The following is a 20000-nucleotide window of genomic DNA, read 5'->3' on the forward strand; positions in this document are numbered from 1 at the left end:
GAGATGGGAGACACTTGACTGACTGGAAACCTTATTGTGAAAGGGCAATATTTCTATGAACTGATTTACAATGGACAATCATTTGATATTCATGGGTGGGTTCATCCAAATAAAACAAGTGTCAGTGATTGTTCTTTGTGAGGTACAGAGATACAGTTATACTCTTTGTTAGTTTTGGGGATTAATGTAGAAATCGCAAATAAAACCTGACAGATTACTGCCATTTTATAAAGACATATCATTGTTTCTCCCTCTTTAAATTATCATCACTTTAATATCCAGCTAATTCTCCTCCTGGGGGTGTTTAAAACTGCCTCTTTCGATGTTTGAGTTAGTGTTCTAATAACGTTTTACAGCTTTCTATTAAAAGCCTACAGAGTCCAGATGTCGCGACAGAAGAACTGGATTAATTAGGAAATAATATTATCAAGCAGGCAGCTTATCTCAAATAACCTCACAAGACTACCGTATCAGCCTCACTGGAGTGCAGGATTAGCCAAAATGGCCGCAGTGATTTCCTCAAGTCTATTGTTCAGTATGAGAAATCTGGGCCAGAACCACCAGATGTATGCAGCATTGGCTATCTCTTGTTTGACATAGAATTTTGAAAAAGTTCCATGACAATTGCATTGTATGTTTATATAACTCTGGAGTGGAGCTACCAGGCATTATGATACAGGGGAGGCTGGTGGTGGTAGAAATCAGAGGATGAGCTCATTGTAATGCATGGCATAGAATGAGGAATGGTATCAAACACACATGTTTGATACCACCTCCTCCATCAGCCTCCTCTGGTGTGATAAAGTCGTCTTTGTCCTGGTCTTTAGTCAGACTTGGTAATACACTGCACAGTACCTTCAGTAATGCTTCTACACAGCAATGTGTAGCAAACACTAGGCTAAATCTCCAGTCTGGATGATGTAACATTTATCTCCGGTTCAGTATCAACCAAGGCAGTGAGTTTAGTTCATCCTTCCTTTGCGGCTGTTGTGTATTTGATTGGTTCCACCACCTGGCAATGACACAGCGCTGAGAGAGCCAAGCAGGATGGCAACAGATGAAAGGACGGCACAACACTCATCTGTCTGCTCCCAGTGTTTACTTCACGTCACCTACAAAGAGCTAAAGATGCTAACTAGAAATATCCACTGCTTCTCCCATTGAGCTCAGTGTATCGCTGTAGATGTTAGCGGCTATGCTAACCTGACTGGAAAGACATAGGCCTATCCAGAGTGAAAATACTTGAAGATTAGCAAGTGTATCTCTGTAGAGTTGAATGTCATGCTAATGAATGCATTGCCCTGATATGGCTAGCCACCATGCGGAAACAATGCTACGTAATGCTAGTTAATGTACAATGTAATGTTGTTTTCCTGATTTAAAGTCTCTGCATACTCATTCATGAACCATGAACATGGACTGCTTCCGACAGACGAAAAATAAAACATTCAAAACAGTGTCATTGTAATGCATAGAATGGAATGAGGAATACTATCAAACCCATTCCTCATAACATTCCATGTATTACAATGAGCATGTTTTCTACCTCCACCAGCTTCCCCTGAGAGACTTATAGGTGATACCCAATGCCTGATGGGTATGATTCAATGTTGTGTCCTGCCTCACCTGAACATACAGCTATGTTGATATGTCTGTCTTTTAAAGTGTTGCCTTGTTGATCTAAATATCTGTTGACACTTGATACAGTACAGTATGTTCTAAGGCTGTGTGTGTGTGTCTGACCTAATTAGGAACACTAAAGTAACCTTGTTGTGGTTGATGTTGTGGTTGTTTATTTGCAGCCTATAGCCTTGGATGCAGATGTTCAGTACACTATGTATGCCCTGGATCTCTCAACCAATTCATAATCCAGACAGAAGGTCAGGGGCAACACACACACACATGCACGCACACACACACACACACACACACACACACACACACACACACACACACACACACACACACACACATTCTCTCTATGGGAAACACTCATGACTTGGTTCATTTGTAACTCCCCAGTGATCCTTGTACATCTGTCTGACGCGTGGCGGACGTGGATGTGTGCAACCGAAGAAGCACATTTGATTAAGCAATTGTGAAGCCAGTCACGGCCTATTTCACAGATACCTATTTTGTTCTCCTCACCAGAGCAGAGATCCTTCATTGATTGTCATCATAGGTTGTCGAGATGCCCTCTGATTTCTCTTGGCTGGAGACTATTACGGTAATGAGGGAGTATCTATGCAAATATCACTTTTAATGCCCGGTACAATTGCCCTTTGGGGATAAATGAAATGTTTTTGTGTGTGCGTATGTGTGTGTGCGTATGTGTGTGTGTGTGTGTGTGTGTGTGTGTGTGTGCGTGTGCGTGCGTGTGCGTATGTGTTTCCTGCGGCTGGCTGAGACACAGATGCTGGGCTCTCTCTTAGTGTGCTAATTACCTCAGATCTGTGCTTCTCTTTGGCACTGAGCTGACCTTCAACACTGTTCCCTCAGCCACAGCGCCGGGCAGGGGTTCTCACACACACACACACACACACACACACACACATTTCATGTCTGCTGGCTCACATAATCTTGGAAAGGTATACTGTTTGTCCCACCTGTCCTTGAAATATGTTCTTCCTCTCTCTCTCTCTCTCTCTCTCTCTCTCTCTCTCTCTCTCTCTCTCTCTCTCTCTCTCTCTCTCTCTCTCTCTCTCTCCTCTGTCTCTCTCCCTCTCTCTGCCTTCTGTCCAACCAGACACTTTTGCCAGATAATGCTAGTTCTACAAGAGGTGTTTTTCACACTGAATTGAAAAGGCTTACAGTACCCTAGAGTCTCATGGCCTTGTTTGTCTGTTTCTCTCCCAGTGCTGCTCTCTGCTCTGTCTGCCTGAGTCTCTGTCTGGCCAGTCCTAAAACCCTATGTTAACTAACCCCCCTGGGGACATATTTATGTAGCACGTTTCATACAGTTGATGCAATACAGTAGAGCATTACAGGAAAAGTTAATTAAACACAGAGATAGAGAGAAAATGAAATGGAAAAAAGAAACGAAGATGAATAGAGTCTCCCTCCACTCCGGCCCACACTGTTCCCTCCAGCGTCCGTCCTGAGGTTATCAGTGGGGACTCCTTCCTCCCTCCCTTCCTTCCCTCTGTCCCTCCCTCCCTCTGTCCCTCCTTACCTCCCTCTCTTCCTTACCATCCTTTCCCTCCCTATCTCTGTCCTTATCCCTCTACCCTCGCCCACAAACACAGTCAGACACACACACACACACACACACAGATCTAATCTCTCTCTCTCTCTCTCTCACTCTCTCTCTCTCTCTCTCTCTCTCTCTCGCACACACACACACACACACACACACTTGTACTCAACACACACACATGCACACACTCACAATCAACCCCTTCACATACATATGCTACGTAATACAGACAACACCCCCCAAAACACACACACACATACTCCCCCCCGCACCCAAACACACACACACACTGCAGTGGGGGGGCCACAGCGAGGAGGGGGTGTTTAACCAATCTATTACCCTAAGAGGCAGCGGGCTGATTCAGACAGAGGGGTGTCCTGAAATATCAGAGCTTCTGTGTGACTGGGACAACTCCAGACCCTACACTGCTGCTACTGCAGAGAAGGGGCTTGTGTGTGTGTGTGTGGGGGGGGGGGGGGGGGGGGGGGGGTGCATGCCTGTGTGTGTGTGTGTGGGGGGGGGGGGGGGGGGGGGCGTGTGTGTGTAAGAGGAACTGGTGGTGAGGACTGGGGGAGGTGGGGGTGGGGGGGATCCTTTCACAGGCTGTTGTTTTTTATATTTTGGCAGCAATTTCACTTCTTTTTTTTTCATGTCTCCAAAGATAAGAGCTGCTTATGGTGAGACTATTTATGTAACGCACAGTACAGCATGTCTCCCCCTCTCCCTCAATGCTGATGAAGGCCAGGAAGCCTTTAGCTGTCTACATTATGACAGAGACACAGATAATCAGCATAGATAATGCACAGCTAAGGACAGCCATAATATAATAGAACACACCGAATGCATATTCTGTGTGTGTGTGTGGCGGGGTGCGTGCATGCATACGTGTGTGTGTGTGTGGGGGGGGGGGGTGCATGCTTATGTGCGTGTGTGTGTGTGTGTGTACGTGTGTGTGTTTGTGTACGTGCGTGTACATGTGTGTGAGTCTAACCGTTTGCCTGACACGGTTTGAACCATCGTAACATAATGTGGTTTAAGACACCACCAGAGTTAATATTGCTCCCACACACACACAACACCCACCCTGCTTAATCCTTGTTTTCTATTGGCTGTTCTCGTAGCGTGTCAGACGCCTCGATGGCATCCTGTCCCTGTGACTGTGGTTACCGTGAGTAACGCTGCTGTAGCCAATGAGGATGGAGTGTGTGAGACCTAACAAGAACACAGGAAGGTAGTCTCTGTGGTCCCATTCTGATTCCTGTGAGCTCTGCATCTGTTCTTCAAAGGCCTTTTTGATGGGGTTGTGTGTGAGTGTGTGTGTGTATGTGTCTGTGTGTGTGTGTGTGTGTGTGTGTGTGTGTGCGCACGCGCGTGTGTGTGAGCGTGCGTGTGTGCACGTGTGTGTGTGTGCGCGCGCAATGAGTCAATAGCAAAAACTGGCTCCTGACTTTCTCTCTCTATTGCTATCTCTTTCTCTCTCTCTCTCTCCATCCTTTTCAGGGTTTCTATGGGGGGATTTAAGCCTCTGCCAGACCATAGCATTTACAGAATCACTGCTTCTCCCTCTCCTTCTCCTTCTCCCTCTTCTTCTCCTTCTCCCTCTTCTTCTCTTTCTCCCTCTCCTTCTCCCTCTTCTTCTCCTTCTCCCTCTTCTTCTCTTTCTCCTTCTCCCTCTCCTGCTCTCTCTTCTTCTCCCTCTCCCTCTTCTTCTCCTTCTCCCTCTTCTTCTCTTTCTCCTTCTCCTTCTCCCTCTTCTTCTCTTTCTCCTTCTCCTTCTCCCTCTTCTTCTCCTTCTCCCTCTTCCTCTCCTTCTCCCTCTTCTCCTTCTCCCTCTTCTTCTCCTTCTCCTTCTCCCTCTTCTTCTCCCTCTTCTTCTCTTTCTCCTTCTCCTTCTCCCTCTTCTTCTCTTTCTCCTTCTCCTTCTCCCTCTTCTTCTCCTTCTCCCTCTTCCTCTCCTTCTCCCTCTTCTCCTTCTCCCTCTTCTTCTCCTTCTCCTTCTCCCTCTTCTTCTCCCTCTTCTTCTCTTTCTCCTTCTCCTTCTCCCTCTTCTTCTCTTTCTCCTTCTCCTTCTCCCTCTTCTTCTCCTTCTCCTTCTCCCTCTCCCTCTTCTTCTCCTTCTCCCTCTTCTTCTTCTTCTCCTTCTCCTTCTCCCTCTCCCTCCTCTTCTCCTTCTCCCTCTCCCTCTTCTTCTCCTTCGCCTGGCTCCTGTTGGCACAGCTGACTTAGCTTTCAATTAGGTCAAACGGATGTGTTCATGTAAACAACGGCAAGTTAACACCCAGCCTTAAACCTCACTGTGGCGTTCAACGGCCACATCGATGCTGCTGCTATTATTAAATGTCCTCAGATCTGTGATGTGTGAGAGTCCATGCGATGGGGGCGGAGTTTGGCATTTGTCATCCTCTGCAGGATCCCACAATGTGCTGAGGTGAATGTCGTACTCCTTCTGATCTGTGTGTTTTTGTCTGTGTGTGTGTGTGTGTGTGTGCCCATTTTCACCACTTGTTTACTGTCCGACAGGAAGTCCAAGACCCAGTTGCATAGGCTGGGGTCGATATAGGTCCCTGAGCTTGCTGTGAGTCTGGAGGGGACTATGGTGTTGAGTGCTGAACTGTAGTCTACAAACAGCATCCTCACATACTGTAGGAGTTTCCCTTGTCAAGGTGGGTGAGGGCTGAGAGGGGTGCAGCGCATATCTGTCGATAGGTTTTCTCAGTAGGCAAATTGGTGGGGGTCTAGGGAGGGTGGCAGCATTCTGCAGATCAGGACCTTGATGATCTTCTCAAAGCATTTGCTCACTACAAGGGGTGCCCTTTTTTGGTACCGAGATTATGGCAGATGACCTAAAGCAAGAGGGCTCTATGGCCACTATGTCTGTGGCCAGGGAGAGGTTGAGAGGTAGTGAAGACACCAGCCAGCTGTCCTCCGCATGCCTTAAGCACCCGGCCTGAGATTCCATCCGGCCCGGCTACCTTGCGAATCATCGTTAAAACCGTAGACGCACGTCTTCCTCTGCGATGTGTGTGTGTGTGTGTGTGTGTGTGTGTGTGTGTGTGTGTGGGTGTGTGTGTGTGTGGTTGTGTGTGTGTGTACCCAGGACTTCACGCCTGATGAAGCTGCACTGGTACTCACTGTGAGCCACTCCTTCCGGGGAGGCTAAAATAGCCTGGGTGAGAACAAAGACTCAACAGTTTCTTCTGCAGGGTGCCCACAGTCTAATGCACACACATATGAAGACACACACACACACACACACACACACACACACACATACAGACAGACTCACACACACACACACAGACAGAGACACACACATACAGACACACACACACACACACATACAGATAGACACAGACACACACACACACACACACTCACAGACAGACACACACACACAGACAAACAGACACATGCACTTGCTCGCACACGCGCGTGCTAACCCACACACACACAGACCTTTAGTGTGCTCCATCATGCTGTTTACCCTCCAAATCAACTTGAATCCTTTCTATGAAAAAGTTTATCCTTAAAGAGCTTAACAGACCTCCACCCCCTGCTTCCCTCCTCTGCCCAGCTGGGTGGAGGGTGGAGGTTTGGGTAGAGGTCCACCAAGGTTACGATCCACAGGGCTCTCCCCAGGGTGCTGCATTGCAATATCCAAACCAACCTGTGTTTATGTTAAAATGTGTTAGAAGTGCAGCTAAAATGCTGAGTTATCTGAGGAACATAATAATGTAATTGGCGATGGTTCGTGCGTGTGCCTGTTTGTGTGTTCAAATGTGTGTGTGTGTGTGTGTGTGTGTGTGTGCGCGTCTGTGTGTTGTGATAACCCTCTCACTGAGACCGTGGGGAATTGCACACACACAAGCTCGAGACGACATGAGGCATGGATCACATTTAGCCATTTTGCCCTATTTATTCCTAACTGAAAGGAGGGGCACCGCCCACTCTGAAAAACGCCACTGCCGTAGTGTCCAACTTAGAAAAAAGGAGAACAAAGGGTCACTCCACCGGAGGGACACGCCGCTCAGCGTTCAGTTGATCGGGGGGTTGCCCGGGATCGCTGGGCCGGGCTCGGGCTCCAGCTCCACCTCTGTGGTCCGTGGGTACCGCTCTCCTCGGGTCTCGGGGGTATTTGGTCTCGCCCTTCCTCTGTGCTCAGGGGTGTCCCAAACCTCTCCGCTCTGGGGTTCTCAGTCTGTTGGACCCTGGCTCCGGCTCTGTGGCTCTGGGGGGGGGGGTTTCCATCCCATCCATCCCTCCCTCTCGGTGCTCTGGTCAGTTACATAGATGTGCTTGTTCAGCATGTGTGCGTGTGTGTTCTGTGGCTGTCTCTGTAGCTGCAGTTCCTCTGCTACAGTGCATGTTGTCTTTGTTACGCTACAATAACCAGAAACATGGAGACAAGTCCGCGGCTTCCCCCAGCGCCTTGTACTCATTGCTCACCTTACCTGGCCTAGTGTTCCAGATACACCGTTGTTCTCAGAGAGAAAAGAGAGAGAGAGAAAGAGAGAGAAAGAGAGAGAGAGGGAGGGAGAGAGAGAGAGAGGGAGCGAGAGAGAGGGAGAGAGAGGGAGGGAGGGAGGGAGAGAGAGAGAGAGACTGGAACTACACCTGTCAACTGTCCAGTTCAGCCTGGTGGAGGTGGTGTAATGGTGTGGGGAATGTTTTCTTGGCACACTTTGGACCCGTTAATACCAATACCAATCATCGCTTGAATGCCACAGCCTATTTCAGTATTGTTGCTGACCCTGTGCATCCCTTCATGGCCACAATGGACCCATCTCCTAATGGCTACTTCCAGCATGATAATGCACCATGTCACAAAGCGAAACTCAAACTGGTTTCATGAACATGACAATGAGTTCAGTGTTCTTCAGTGGCCTTCCCAGTCATCTTGCGTGACGCAGTCATGTCATCATGGACCAGAATCTCAAAAGGAATGTTTCCAACATCTTGAGGAATCAATGCCACAAAGAAGTATTAGTATAGTGTTCCTAATAAAGGGAAGCCCTACCCAGTATTAGTATATTGTTCCTAATAAAGGGAGGCCCTACCCAGTATTAGTATAGTGTTCCTAATAAAGGGAAGCCCTACCCAGTATTAGTATAGTGTTCCTAATAAAGGGAGGCCCTACCCAGTATTAGTATAGTGTTCCTAATAAAGGGAGGCCCTACCAGGTATTAGTATAGTGTTCCCAATAAAGGGAGGCCCTACCCAGTATTCCTAATACTTCCAGTATAGTATCAGTATAGTGTTAGTTATCTGTGTGTATGTCAGTAGTTCATTCTCAATCATATATGCACCTAACAAAATCACTGATGGGCTGCTTGACTCTCCTGTTGTGTGGGTGATGAGACTTGGACTATGTCCTGTTATTGCCTGTGGCAGACTCAGTGTGTGTCTGTGTGTGTGTGTGTGTGTGTGTGTGTGTGTGTTTGTTTGTGTTATTGCCTGTGACAGGCGCTGTGGCTATGAAGCTGTCACGCCTCAGTAGAGAGAGAGCAGCCAGATGTCAGCGCAACCAGAGTCTTTTAATTTCGACCCTTGGACGTGTCTCCTATCGTCTGGAGCAGCTGGATTATAGCTTGTTTAAAGGCTGGCCATATCTTGGTTTCATATGCTAGATGATATTCATATTCATACCATGCTGTTAAATCCATATGTGGTCTAGAGAGGGTCAACTAAACAAGTCTTTTAGTCATGGTCCACCAGGGGAGGCTGGTGGAGGTAGAAATCGGAGGACAGGCTGATAGAATGGATACCATTCCTCATCCGTTCCATGAGCCCGTCCTCCGGTCTGGTCATTTGGGCTGCAAGTCAGCAACCAATAAAAATGTTCAGACTTGAATTTTGAAACACAGAAATAAAGTCAGACACAAACTCGCTAGTTAAGCCAAAATACTGCAACGCAATTGATTCGGTGAGTAATCCCCAGTGCTTCCTAGTTAACTATAACACTACGTAACATTGTTAGCAGGCTCACAAAACAAGCTTTGTTAGTTGACTAGTGAGTGTGTCATTGATTTTCAACAACACTGAAATGTATTTTACATTTTTCGAAAGAAAAGTCAGAACATTAAATCGAGCTGCTGACTAGCGGACCAATTGACCAGACCATGTCACATATGTGTGAGAGAGAGGGAGGGAGAGAGAGAGAGATAGTGTGTGAGAGGGAGGGAAGGGGAGAAGGAGATGGGATGGGAGAGAAAGAGAGAGAGAGGGGGGGGGACATGTTTGATATGATTCCTCATTGCGTTCCATGCGTTGTAATGAGCCTGTCCTCCGATTTCTACCTCTCCCAGCCTCCCCTGTTTCTTCTTTGGGTTCAGGAAGGCTAGATTGTACATTGCCATTTATTGTCCATGGTGTGAGTTAGGCTCCAAACAGTAGGTTGTCTACATCATATCTAGATTCCAGTAGCATGACACACACACACACACACACACACACACACACACACACACACACACACACATACACCAAAGCCAAGAGAGAGTTTTGTCAAATCAGGTCAAAGTATATTGACCAAATGCACAGGATACAAAGTAAATTGAACGGAAGAGAAGAGTGAGGGCTACAAACGCCTCAAGGCAGAGATACGATTCCGATATTCTTTCATTAGGAAACAAGAAAAGGAAGGCAGGAGTTTCTTTATCGTCCACCAAGTTGTTGTTGACGTGTTTTCCCCTGACAGACGTACTGTACAGTACCAGTAACAGTCTTTTTTCCCGTTCAAACGGCTCCACAAGTCCTCGCCGACAGATCGTTATCCTCTCTACTGCTGATCCTGCTACTGTCCACCGCCTCACAGAATGGCCACCTGCCTTCAGATCTCCTGCACAGCGACTTACAATGACACAGCGACTTACACAGTTACAATGAACCTGGCAACTGGTGAGGAGAGGCTCTCTCTCTCTCTCTCTCTCTCTCTCTCTCTCTCTCTTAGGGATGCACTGAAGGTTCGGCCACTGGATGTATTTCGGCCGAATAATAGCAAATAAAGCACATTCGGTATTCGGCCAAATGACAAATGCCAAAAAGACCGAATGTTTAGTCAAAGTCAAAGTCAAAAGTCACTTTATTGTCCCATCACTGGGAAATTTGTATTGGGCTTACACCCCACAGAAGCCAACAAAGAGCAACAGACAATACAGAATGATAAAAACACAAACAGAAGGCAGCCCTGATTAAGACAAGAGTGGAAATAAAACGATAAGCAAGATATGTTTACATTCATCTGGTGCAGTTTAAAAGTTTAACAGAAACGGGAATAAAATATTTTTTAAATCTATTTAATCTAGAGCGGGGGACTCTGAACCTCCTCCCAGAGGGCAGCAGTTCATACTCTGCATGTAGGACATGGGAGGGATTCATGAGAATTCTATTAGCCTGTCTGAGAGTAGCCTGTTCAAAAATAGACTGCAGGGATGAGTGGTCTTTCACCCCTATGATCTTCCATGCAGTCTGTATCAGTCGGACCAGTTTGGACCTTAGTTGTACAGATAGGTTACCAAACCAAGATGTAATGCTGTATCTGATGAGACTCTCTAAGACAGACTGGTAGAAGAGTAGCATACATTTTTGGTCAACACCATGAACTCTAAGGCGGCGTAGGAAGTGTAGTCGTTGTTGTAATCTGCTACATAGGCTATCTACATGAGTGCTCCAGGTGAGTGAGTTGTCAATGAAAACCCCAAGATACTTGTAAGAGGCGACCTGCGAGATGGATTGTTTGTGGATGACCACAGGCCTGTGGTCCCCAACACCTCTGGGGTCGAACACCATCTCCTCAGTCTTCTTAACATTTAAAACAAGGCAGTTAACATCACACCATTTAACAAACCTCTGGATTTCAGAATAATAGTCATTTAGGTCACTGTCCTTTTTAATTAAAGCAAGGATGGCAGTGTCATCCGAAAATGTTATGATGCGATTGCTAGGGTAGGTGCTTCTGCACTCATTTGTGTATAAAGTAAAGAGCACAGGGGAACTGACTACACCCTGTGGAGCACCAGTGCTTATGGTTCTGGGTTCCGAAAGAGTGCCATTAACACTGACCCGCTGCGTGCGGTTAGTTAAAAAGGAGTGATACCATTTTATAATGAGGGGGTGGACATTAAGCCCATTTAACTTCTCAGTTAAAAGGTGCGGCTGTATCGTGTTAAAAGCAGAATTGAAATCAACAAATAGGAGTCGGACATAGGAGGTAGGGTCCTCTAAGTGCTTAGATATGAAGTGCACCATGGCTGAGGTTGCATCATCTGTACCTGTATTACATCTATAAGCAAACTGAAAAGGATCCAGAGAGCAACTGACTGCATTTTTCACTTTACATATAATGCATTTTTCAAAACATTTCATAACAACAGAAGTCAAAGCGACTGGTCGCAGGTCATTATTTTCCTTGCAGCTAGCCTTCTTAGGAACAGGAATAATGATAGCGTCTTTCCAGATGGACGGAACAGTGTGAGAGTCCAGAGACTTCTGGAAGATAGGACACCAGGCCTCAGCCAGCTCCTCACTGCAGGACTTTAGCATGAGCCCAGAGATGCCATCCGGTCCAGAGGCCTTCCTAGGGCGGGTATTAGAGAACAGTCTCTGTACCTCGCGCTGCTCAATGGTGATACTTGCTTCCAACCCAGGCAGCGCCTGAAGAGCCACTGTTTGCTCCATCGAGAAGTCGGCAGTCTCAAACCTGGCATAAAAATGATTAAGTTCATTGGCTTTTTCACCCTCGTTTAGGACACTTAAGGCACCTTTTAGCTGGGGCCATGTTAGTCATATATTTCATGGAGTCCCATAGTTTTTTTGTGTTCATAGAAGAGCAGTGGGATTCAAATGTCTCTTTCTGTTTCCTCTTGGCCCCCCTTAATTTGTGATTCAGTTCTTTTTGGATGTTCCTCATGGCCAAAAGATCCTTATTCCTGAATGCAATTCTCTTCTGAACTATGCACTTTTTGATTTCCTTCGTGATATGGGATTTGTTGCTAGGGTACACAGTTATAGATTTCAGGGGTAACACGTTATCTCTGCAAAACTATATAATCTGTAATAGTGTCAGTAGCCTCTTCAAGGTCCAGACCGTGAAAGAGGTCCCAGTTGGTACAGGAAAAGCAGCCTTTTAGGGTTTCAATGCCATCATCATTCCAGACATGAACTGTTTTAACTTGAGGTTTGCTACTTTTAAGCAGAGATTTATACGTGGGAATTAGCTGGACAACATTGTGGTCGGAGTTACCTAACGGGGGTTTAGCCCTGGCAGTGTAGGCGTCCTTAACATTGCCATAACATTTATCAAGGATTCGTTCACCTCGCGTGTTACACTTAACATACTGTGTGAATCCAGGCAGCGCAGACTCAAGCTTACAGTGATTAAAGTCGCCGGCAATAAAACAAGGTGCTTCAGAAGTGCGTTTCAATTGTCTGTGCACACAGTCTGCTATCGCGCTGGCTGCTTTAGCAGCATTACCACTCGGTGGAATGTAAACTGTACATAGTACAATGTTCCCGAACTCTCGAGGAAGATAAAAGGGCCTGAGGCTTAAACATACCAGCTCAATGTCAGGGTTGCAGACAGACTCTCTTGTAGTGAATTGGGAGCACCACTTCTGGTTGATGAAGACGCAGGTGCCTCCTCCTATACGCTTACCGGAGTTTGAGTTCCGATCGGAGCGCACAAGAGAGAAGCCCTCAAGGTCGACAAGCGAGTCCGGTACGTCTTCCTGTAGCCAGGTCTCGGTGAAAACAAGCTGGTTGGGCCCTGGTGTTGCATCGGAGTTCGTCGACTTTGTTCTTCAATGAACGGGCGTTGCAGAGGACCATAGAAGGCAGAGGTGGCCTGTCCACTCTTCTCCGCATTCGCTGCCTCACCCCTCCGCGTCTCCCCCTCCTTCTCAGTCTGCGACCGTGGTGGTTCGGAGGCCGAGCCCACAGCTCCCTCGGTAGCTGGGGAGCAGGTGTGTCGGTGGAGCGCAGCAGCAGTAGTAGGTCACGGGGATAGCAGAGGAACGCCGGCGTGGATTCCCGACACGTCGGCATGGAGCGACATTGTTTTATAAGCTCCCAGACGATAAAAATAATGAACAGTAGTCTTGCTAAAACCATCATCTCGTTACCACACAGGTATGAATGCAGGCTCACACAGCGTTAAACTGCTAAAAACACGATAAAACAAACAAACATCTAGGACGAGGCAGCAGCGAGGCAGCCCGGGTCGCTACAGAGCAGCGCCACCGGATAGTAAGGTATACTGCCGAATAGTAGCCTAAGGGTTTTTCCTGCATAGAGAATTATGAGGCGACCGTCTCCGTCATATCTCTTGCCGCTTCCAGCCCTCAACAAAATGAATGAATGAATGAATGAATGAATGAATGAATGGACTTTATTGTCATTGCTACAGTACAGGTACCAAACAACGAAATTTAGGAGGGGTGGCTCCCCTGGTGTTAGGAAAGAAAAAAAAAAAAAACTTTTAGAAAAAGAAAAAATCACAAGAAGGTAAGGAGCTGGTTTACATAAATAAAGGCTATGTACACAATCCACTGTACTATGCTGCACAGATAGTCAACTAGGGTTGTCATATTGCACAATAGTATTTTTTCACGTTATTTATTTTTTCACGTTATTTAAAATGTTGTATTTTCTACAAGTGTTGCACTTGGTGGATTTATTTGCGCCGGCATTGCGCCGACATGGTGGCGGGGGCGCTACTCAACACTAATCCTGGTGGCGCTGTACTGCAAATAAGCTTAGCTTTCGTGTTTGCTATCGAACTAGCTGTGCTAGACAAAACAGGGAGCTAGGCAACCAGCCAGCAACATGTTGCGCCCTGGCGTTGCGCACTTGTCTCTTTGTCAACTGTCAGAATAGTCTTTTTAGGTCAAAACGTTATTTGATATTTTAAAAATCCATGAAGTCACATTAGTTGGCTTGCTGTTTCATTATCCAGAATAACAAGTTGAGCCTATACTAGCATTAGTCAGTGCTACTTTTAATGTATTATTTGTAAAATGATCAGTTTTGAAGTCTATCAGTGTTTTCAATCGCTGAAAAGTTATATTGATCAGACAGTCAACAATAGGTTTTGGAGTGACATGGTACTACATTGTCATTAACAAGGACAAACGAACTTTCCCTGTCATAACACCTCATTTTGTGCCAGGAAAAACCCTGAGTAGACGTTTTTTGATGACGCGATCAAGCAGTGCAATGCTGTTCTTATTTATTTATTTTCAGTTATTGTGCTTTGTTGGTATAGCCTAATGTCTGCTGGAATGTTCAATAAAATTGATCAATAAATGTTTTTTAAAAATGTTCCTTTGAAAAGCATGAACAAAAAGGAAAATGTATTTAATTTATGCAATGGTACAAAAATAACTGAAAAACTGCCGGTACGCATTTGGTATTCGGCCAAGAATTTTTAATTCAGTGCATCCCTAGTCTCTCTCTCTCTCGGTATCGCTCTCTCTCTCTCTCGCTCTCTCTCTTGGTATTGCTCTCTCTCTCTTGCTCTCGCTGTCTCTCTTTCAATCTCTGGATCTCCTTCTCCCTCTCCCCCTCCTTCTCTCTTTCTCTCTATCCCTCTCTTTCTCACATATGCTGCCTCTCTGCTTCACTTCAATTATCAGACTGTAGCAGGGAAAGGAGAGCCTGTGGCAACAGCATCCAGCAGAGTTCTCCTTTCCTCCTCTCCCCCCTCCCTCTCTCTTCCTATCCGTCTCCTCTCCTCTCCCCCTATCCCCCTCTGTGTGATACTAAACAGTGTCTTTGTGTCGGGCTAACGCCTCCCAGTCAGGGAGCTGTCTTCTTCTTCTCCTCAGGGGTTTCAGAAGGGATCACGTCTACAAGCAACTCTGAGATCTGCAGCTTCCTCCTCCTCCTCCTCCACCTCCACCTCCACCTCCTCCTCCACCTCCCCCTCCTCCTCCACCTCATCCTCCACCTCCTCCACCTCCACCTCCTCCTCCACCTCCTCCACCTCCACCTCCTCCTCCACCTCCTCCTCCTCCACCTCCACCTCTACCTCCACCTCTACCACCTCCTCTACCTCCTCCACCTCCTCTTCCTCCTCCACCGCCGTCGTCAACATCGCCATGCCAACACGACAGACGTCACACTGTAAATTAAACACATTAGTTCTCACACGGTTGGATTATACTACACAACTGGCACAATGAACTCTTCGCCTGGACTACTTTCAGACTAAGTCATGATTTTGTTTAAACGGTGACCCTCCACTGTGACCGTGATGTGTGACTATGTTATTCACAAAATGAGTCACTCGTTTTAATTAATCATTTTTAAAAATCAACACAATCAAATGTTTACTCTGTTAAACGACCCGAGTGACTGCAGTGTGGGTATACAGCACATTTGCATTTACAAAGTAGCAGGAATATTGTGTGTGTGTGTGTGTGTGTGTGTGTGTGTGTGTGTGTGTGTGTGTGCGTGCGTGTGTGTGTGTGTGTGTGTGTGTGTGTGTGTGTGTGTGTGTGTGTGTGTGAAATGCGTCGGAGAGACACGACCATGTTGGCACAGTCAGCTGCGCGTTGGAACAACAACATCACGATTCACTGACATCAGTGTGTCTCCCTTATTCTGTATTGGAGCTCCCAGCGAGCTTCAAAGGGTTTTGTGTGTGTATGTGTGTGTGTGTGTGTGTGTGTGTGTGTGTGTGTGTGTGTTTGTTAGTTAGTGTGTGCGTGTTTGTGCGTGCGTGTGTATGTGTTCGTCAGATGATGTGGAGGAGTTTCTGAAGGTGCCTCTTGCTTCAGAGAAACCCCTTCAACTCTCCTCAGAGCCCACGATTCTTTCTACTTTCCATACAAGTAAAAAAAAAAAACACGAAACTCGAAACTCGTTTAATAAATTACTCATCGGTGCACCAGACAACGAGATTTCAAAAGCAAGGACCTATGTCACAGAACATACCCACTTGATATTGTTCTCTCTCTCTCTCTCTCTCTCTCTCTCTCTCTCTCTCTCTCTCTCTCTCTCTCTCTCTCTCTCTCTCTCTCTCTCTCTCTCTCTCTCTCTCTCTCTCTATATATATATATATATATATATATATATATATATATAAATATAATATATTACATTCTTATGTAATTTTAAACACAGGCCTCCCCCAAGGCTGCGTCTCATCCCCCCAACTCTTCGCTGTCTACACCAACCACATCACCTGCAGCACAGAAGGGATGGTACTGCTGAACATAATGACTCACAGAACAACTCTGTATCCACCTGAGATGCAAGGCGCTGGGTTTTCTCATCAGAAACATTCAACAGACATTCAACAGACATTCAACAGACATTCTTCCTTCTTTTCCACTCACATTGTTTCTAATGTCTCTTTGCGTGCGTGCGTGCGTGCGTGCGTGCGTGACATTCAGCCTATTGCAGAGGAAATTGAGATCTATATCTCCGACATGACAATATTGATCCGTTTGTGATGTGTCACGTCATTAAAGCTCCCCCTGGATGTTGTGTTCTAAACTGAATAATGGTTCCTCATGGAACCATTGGAACACAATGGATCAATGATTTCTTTTTTTCTGGGCAACTTTTGTACACTGCAACTGGAAACAAGTTGAATGTTCTTCCAGGTCTTTACTTTGCACTTTGAGTGTGAAAACTGCCAACTGGTGGAGTTAGAGGCCGATGAACTACAAGCTAGTTCACAAGAGAACTACGTTATTTAATATGCATGACTCATCATCCCCATTGTAGTATATTGCTATGTTTAGCATAGATCTGGGATTGATTGCTATTGCCTCCGTAGCATTACATCTTGACAATGTTATCACCGATTGACTAGTGTGGTCTGGTTGTTGTTGAAATGGTGAATAAAGACGCACGCTGAACGTTGCTCCAGAGACCAGAGTCATTATTATTATAAAGTGTATCTTGTATGTCAGAGAGAACAGCAAGACACAACATGGTGTCAGAAGATGTGACTTCTTCACAAATATAAGGAATTGCGAGGCGCCGTCGATCTACGCAGAAACTTTGTGGAGAACTATAGATAGCATAGCATAGCATATAGCATAGCTATCGACCCTGTGCGACGTTCGTAGTAGCTAGCGAGTGAAAGCAAAGCATGGAACAGTTCAAGCCTCCCGCGCCGCTCATGCTCTCTGGAAACGTGAGTGAGAATTGGCGTCGGTGGAAACAACGTTTTGAACTGTATATGATTGCCACTGGTGCAGATGATAAAGATGAGCATGTGAAAATAGCCATCATGCTGCACACCATAGGAGAAGAGGCATTAGAGGTATATAATACATTCACCATTGATTTTGAAGACCCAGCATACGAGACAATGAAAGAGATCATGGATGCATTTGAAGCATACTGTATCCCCAAAAAGAACATTGTTTTTGAACGTCACCAATTCTGGTCCCATTCTATGTCAGAGGGAGTTAGTGTCGACAAGTTTGTGACTGAACTCCGTCAGAAATGCAGAGACTGTGAGTTTGGTGCAGGTGAGAATGACACATTGAGAGACAAAATGGTGTTTAGCCTAACTGATCCTCGCATGAAAGAGAGACTATTGAGAGAGACAGACCTAACCCTGGACAGAGCACTAACCATATGCAGAGCTGCAGAAGCTGCCAAGTCACAGCTGCAAGCTATGGGGACAGGGCACGCAGACGCCCCAGTTCAAGCACTGTCCAGAGGAACTACTAGCTACTCTGAGATGAGAAGAGGATACAGAAAACAAAGATCGTCAGGAAGAGCAAATGAGCAGACGGACAGCACAAACACATGCGGGAAGTGTGGAGGGACACACCCGCCCCGCCAATGTCCTGCCTTCGGGACCACATGCCACAAATGCAACAAGAGAAACCATTGGTCCAAAGTGTGTGGCGCACCACAGCATGGGACAGTCACAGCAAGGGACGTCAGTCAACTTGAGAGCGAGGTAGATTCTTTATTTGTAGGCTCAGTGTTCTGTGTTAGGGTAGATAAGATCACGCAGCAGACAGACAACGCGTGGTACACCACAGTCAACCTCAGAGACACCCCGGTCAGATTCAAGCTGGACACGGGGGCGGAGGCGAACGTGCTTCCAATGTGCATTTTCGAGGAGATACTGGGGCCCCCACGACTAAAGCCTACACAGACACTTCTCATTGCCTATGGAGGAGCACGCCTGAAACCGAAAGGAACAGTGACATTCACGTGTGAGACACCCAATAGAGCAAGAGCAAATCTAGTTTTTTTTGTGACTGCACAGTCCACCACGCCCATTCTGGGCAGAGAAGCGTGCGAGACACTGCAGCTCGTGAGGAGAATAGAGACGCTTGCAGTCAAGGCACCAGCTACAAAAGAGGAGCTGGTGGAGCGGTACGCATCTGTCTTCAGTGGCCTGGGTGAGTTCCCCGGTGTGCACCACATACACACAGACCCAAGTGTGGCCCCAGTCGTCCACGGATGCAGAAAGATCCCAGTCAGTGTCGTGGACAGACTGAAAACAACCCTGAAAGAGCTTGTAAAAAAGGACGTCATAGCACCTGTGACAGACCCGACCGAGTGGGTGAATAGCCTCGTCATCACTGAGAAAAAGAACGGATCACTGAGGGTGTGTTTGGATCCTCGTGATCTGAATGAGGCAATCAAGAGGCAGCACTACTCGATACCAACCCCGGAGGAAGTCCAGAGCAAGCTCTCTGGGAAGTCAATATTCACGATCCTGGACGAGAAGGACGGATATTGGCAGGTGAGACTTGACGAGCCATCATCTATGCTGTGCACATTCAGTACGCCGTGGGGAAGATTCCGCTTTAAGAGACTTCCTTTTGGCATCAAGTCCGCCAGCGAAGTTTTTCAGCAGAAAAACTGTGAGGCTTTTGGAGACATCGAAGGAGTCCATATCATCGCAGACGATATGATAATCGCCGCCGCCACAGAAGAGGAACATGATGGCATCCTTCACAAGGTCATGGAGAGGGCACAGAGAGCCAACGTCAAGTTCAACAAGGAAAAAATCCAGTACAAAATCAACACCGTCAGATACATGGGCCACGTCATTACACCAGAGGGAGTGAAACCGGATGACACAAAGGTGACGGCCATCAACAACATGCCGCCACCAGAGGACAAGACAGGGCTGCAGAGGCTGTTGGGGATGACGAGGTATTTGGCTCAGTATATCCCTGATGAAGCTTCAGTGACTGCCCCGCTCAGACAGCTGCTGAGGAGAGATGCAGCTTGGCAGTGGAACCATGAACATGATGATGCTTTAATCAAGCTGAAGTCAGCCCTCACCAACGCCCCTGTGCTGAAGTTCTATGACCAAGCCATGCCTCTCACCATACAGGCTGACGCGTCGAAAGATGGACTGGGAGCTTGTCTTCTCCAGGAGGGGAGACCGCTGTGCTATGCCTCACGAGCTCTCACAGAAGCTGAGAGAAACTACGCCCAAATAGAGAAGGAGTTGCTGGCGATAGTGTTCGCAGCCAAACGCTTCCACCAGTATGTTTACGGCAACACTGTTACAGTCCAATCTGATCACAAGCCACTTGAAGTGATTTTTAAGAAACACCTGAGCAAAGCCCCAGCAAGACTACAGCGCATGTTGCTCCAGCTTCAACGGTATGATTTGAAAATAACATACACGCCAGGAAAAGACATGCACGTCGCCGACACCCTTTCCCGCGCGTTTGTCACCGAACAGGCCGACAGTGGAAAAGAGGACCTCTTCGAGGAGAGAGTGATCCACACGATGGAGGCTACTGCTGCCATGAGCTCAGACATGCTCAAGATGCTCAAAGAAGCCACAGCAGCTGACGAGACACTA

The sequence above is a fragment of the Nansenia antarctica genome (assembly GCF_963989245.1).
Source record: "Nansenia antarctica genome assembly, chromosome: 1".
Classification (NCBI taxonomy): domain Eukaryota; kingdom Metazoa; phylum Chordata; class Actinopteri; order Argentiniformes; family Microstomatidae; genus Nansenia; species Nansenia antarctica.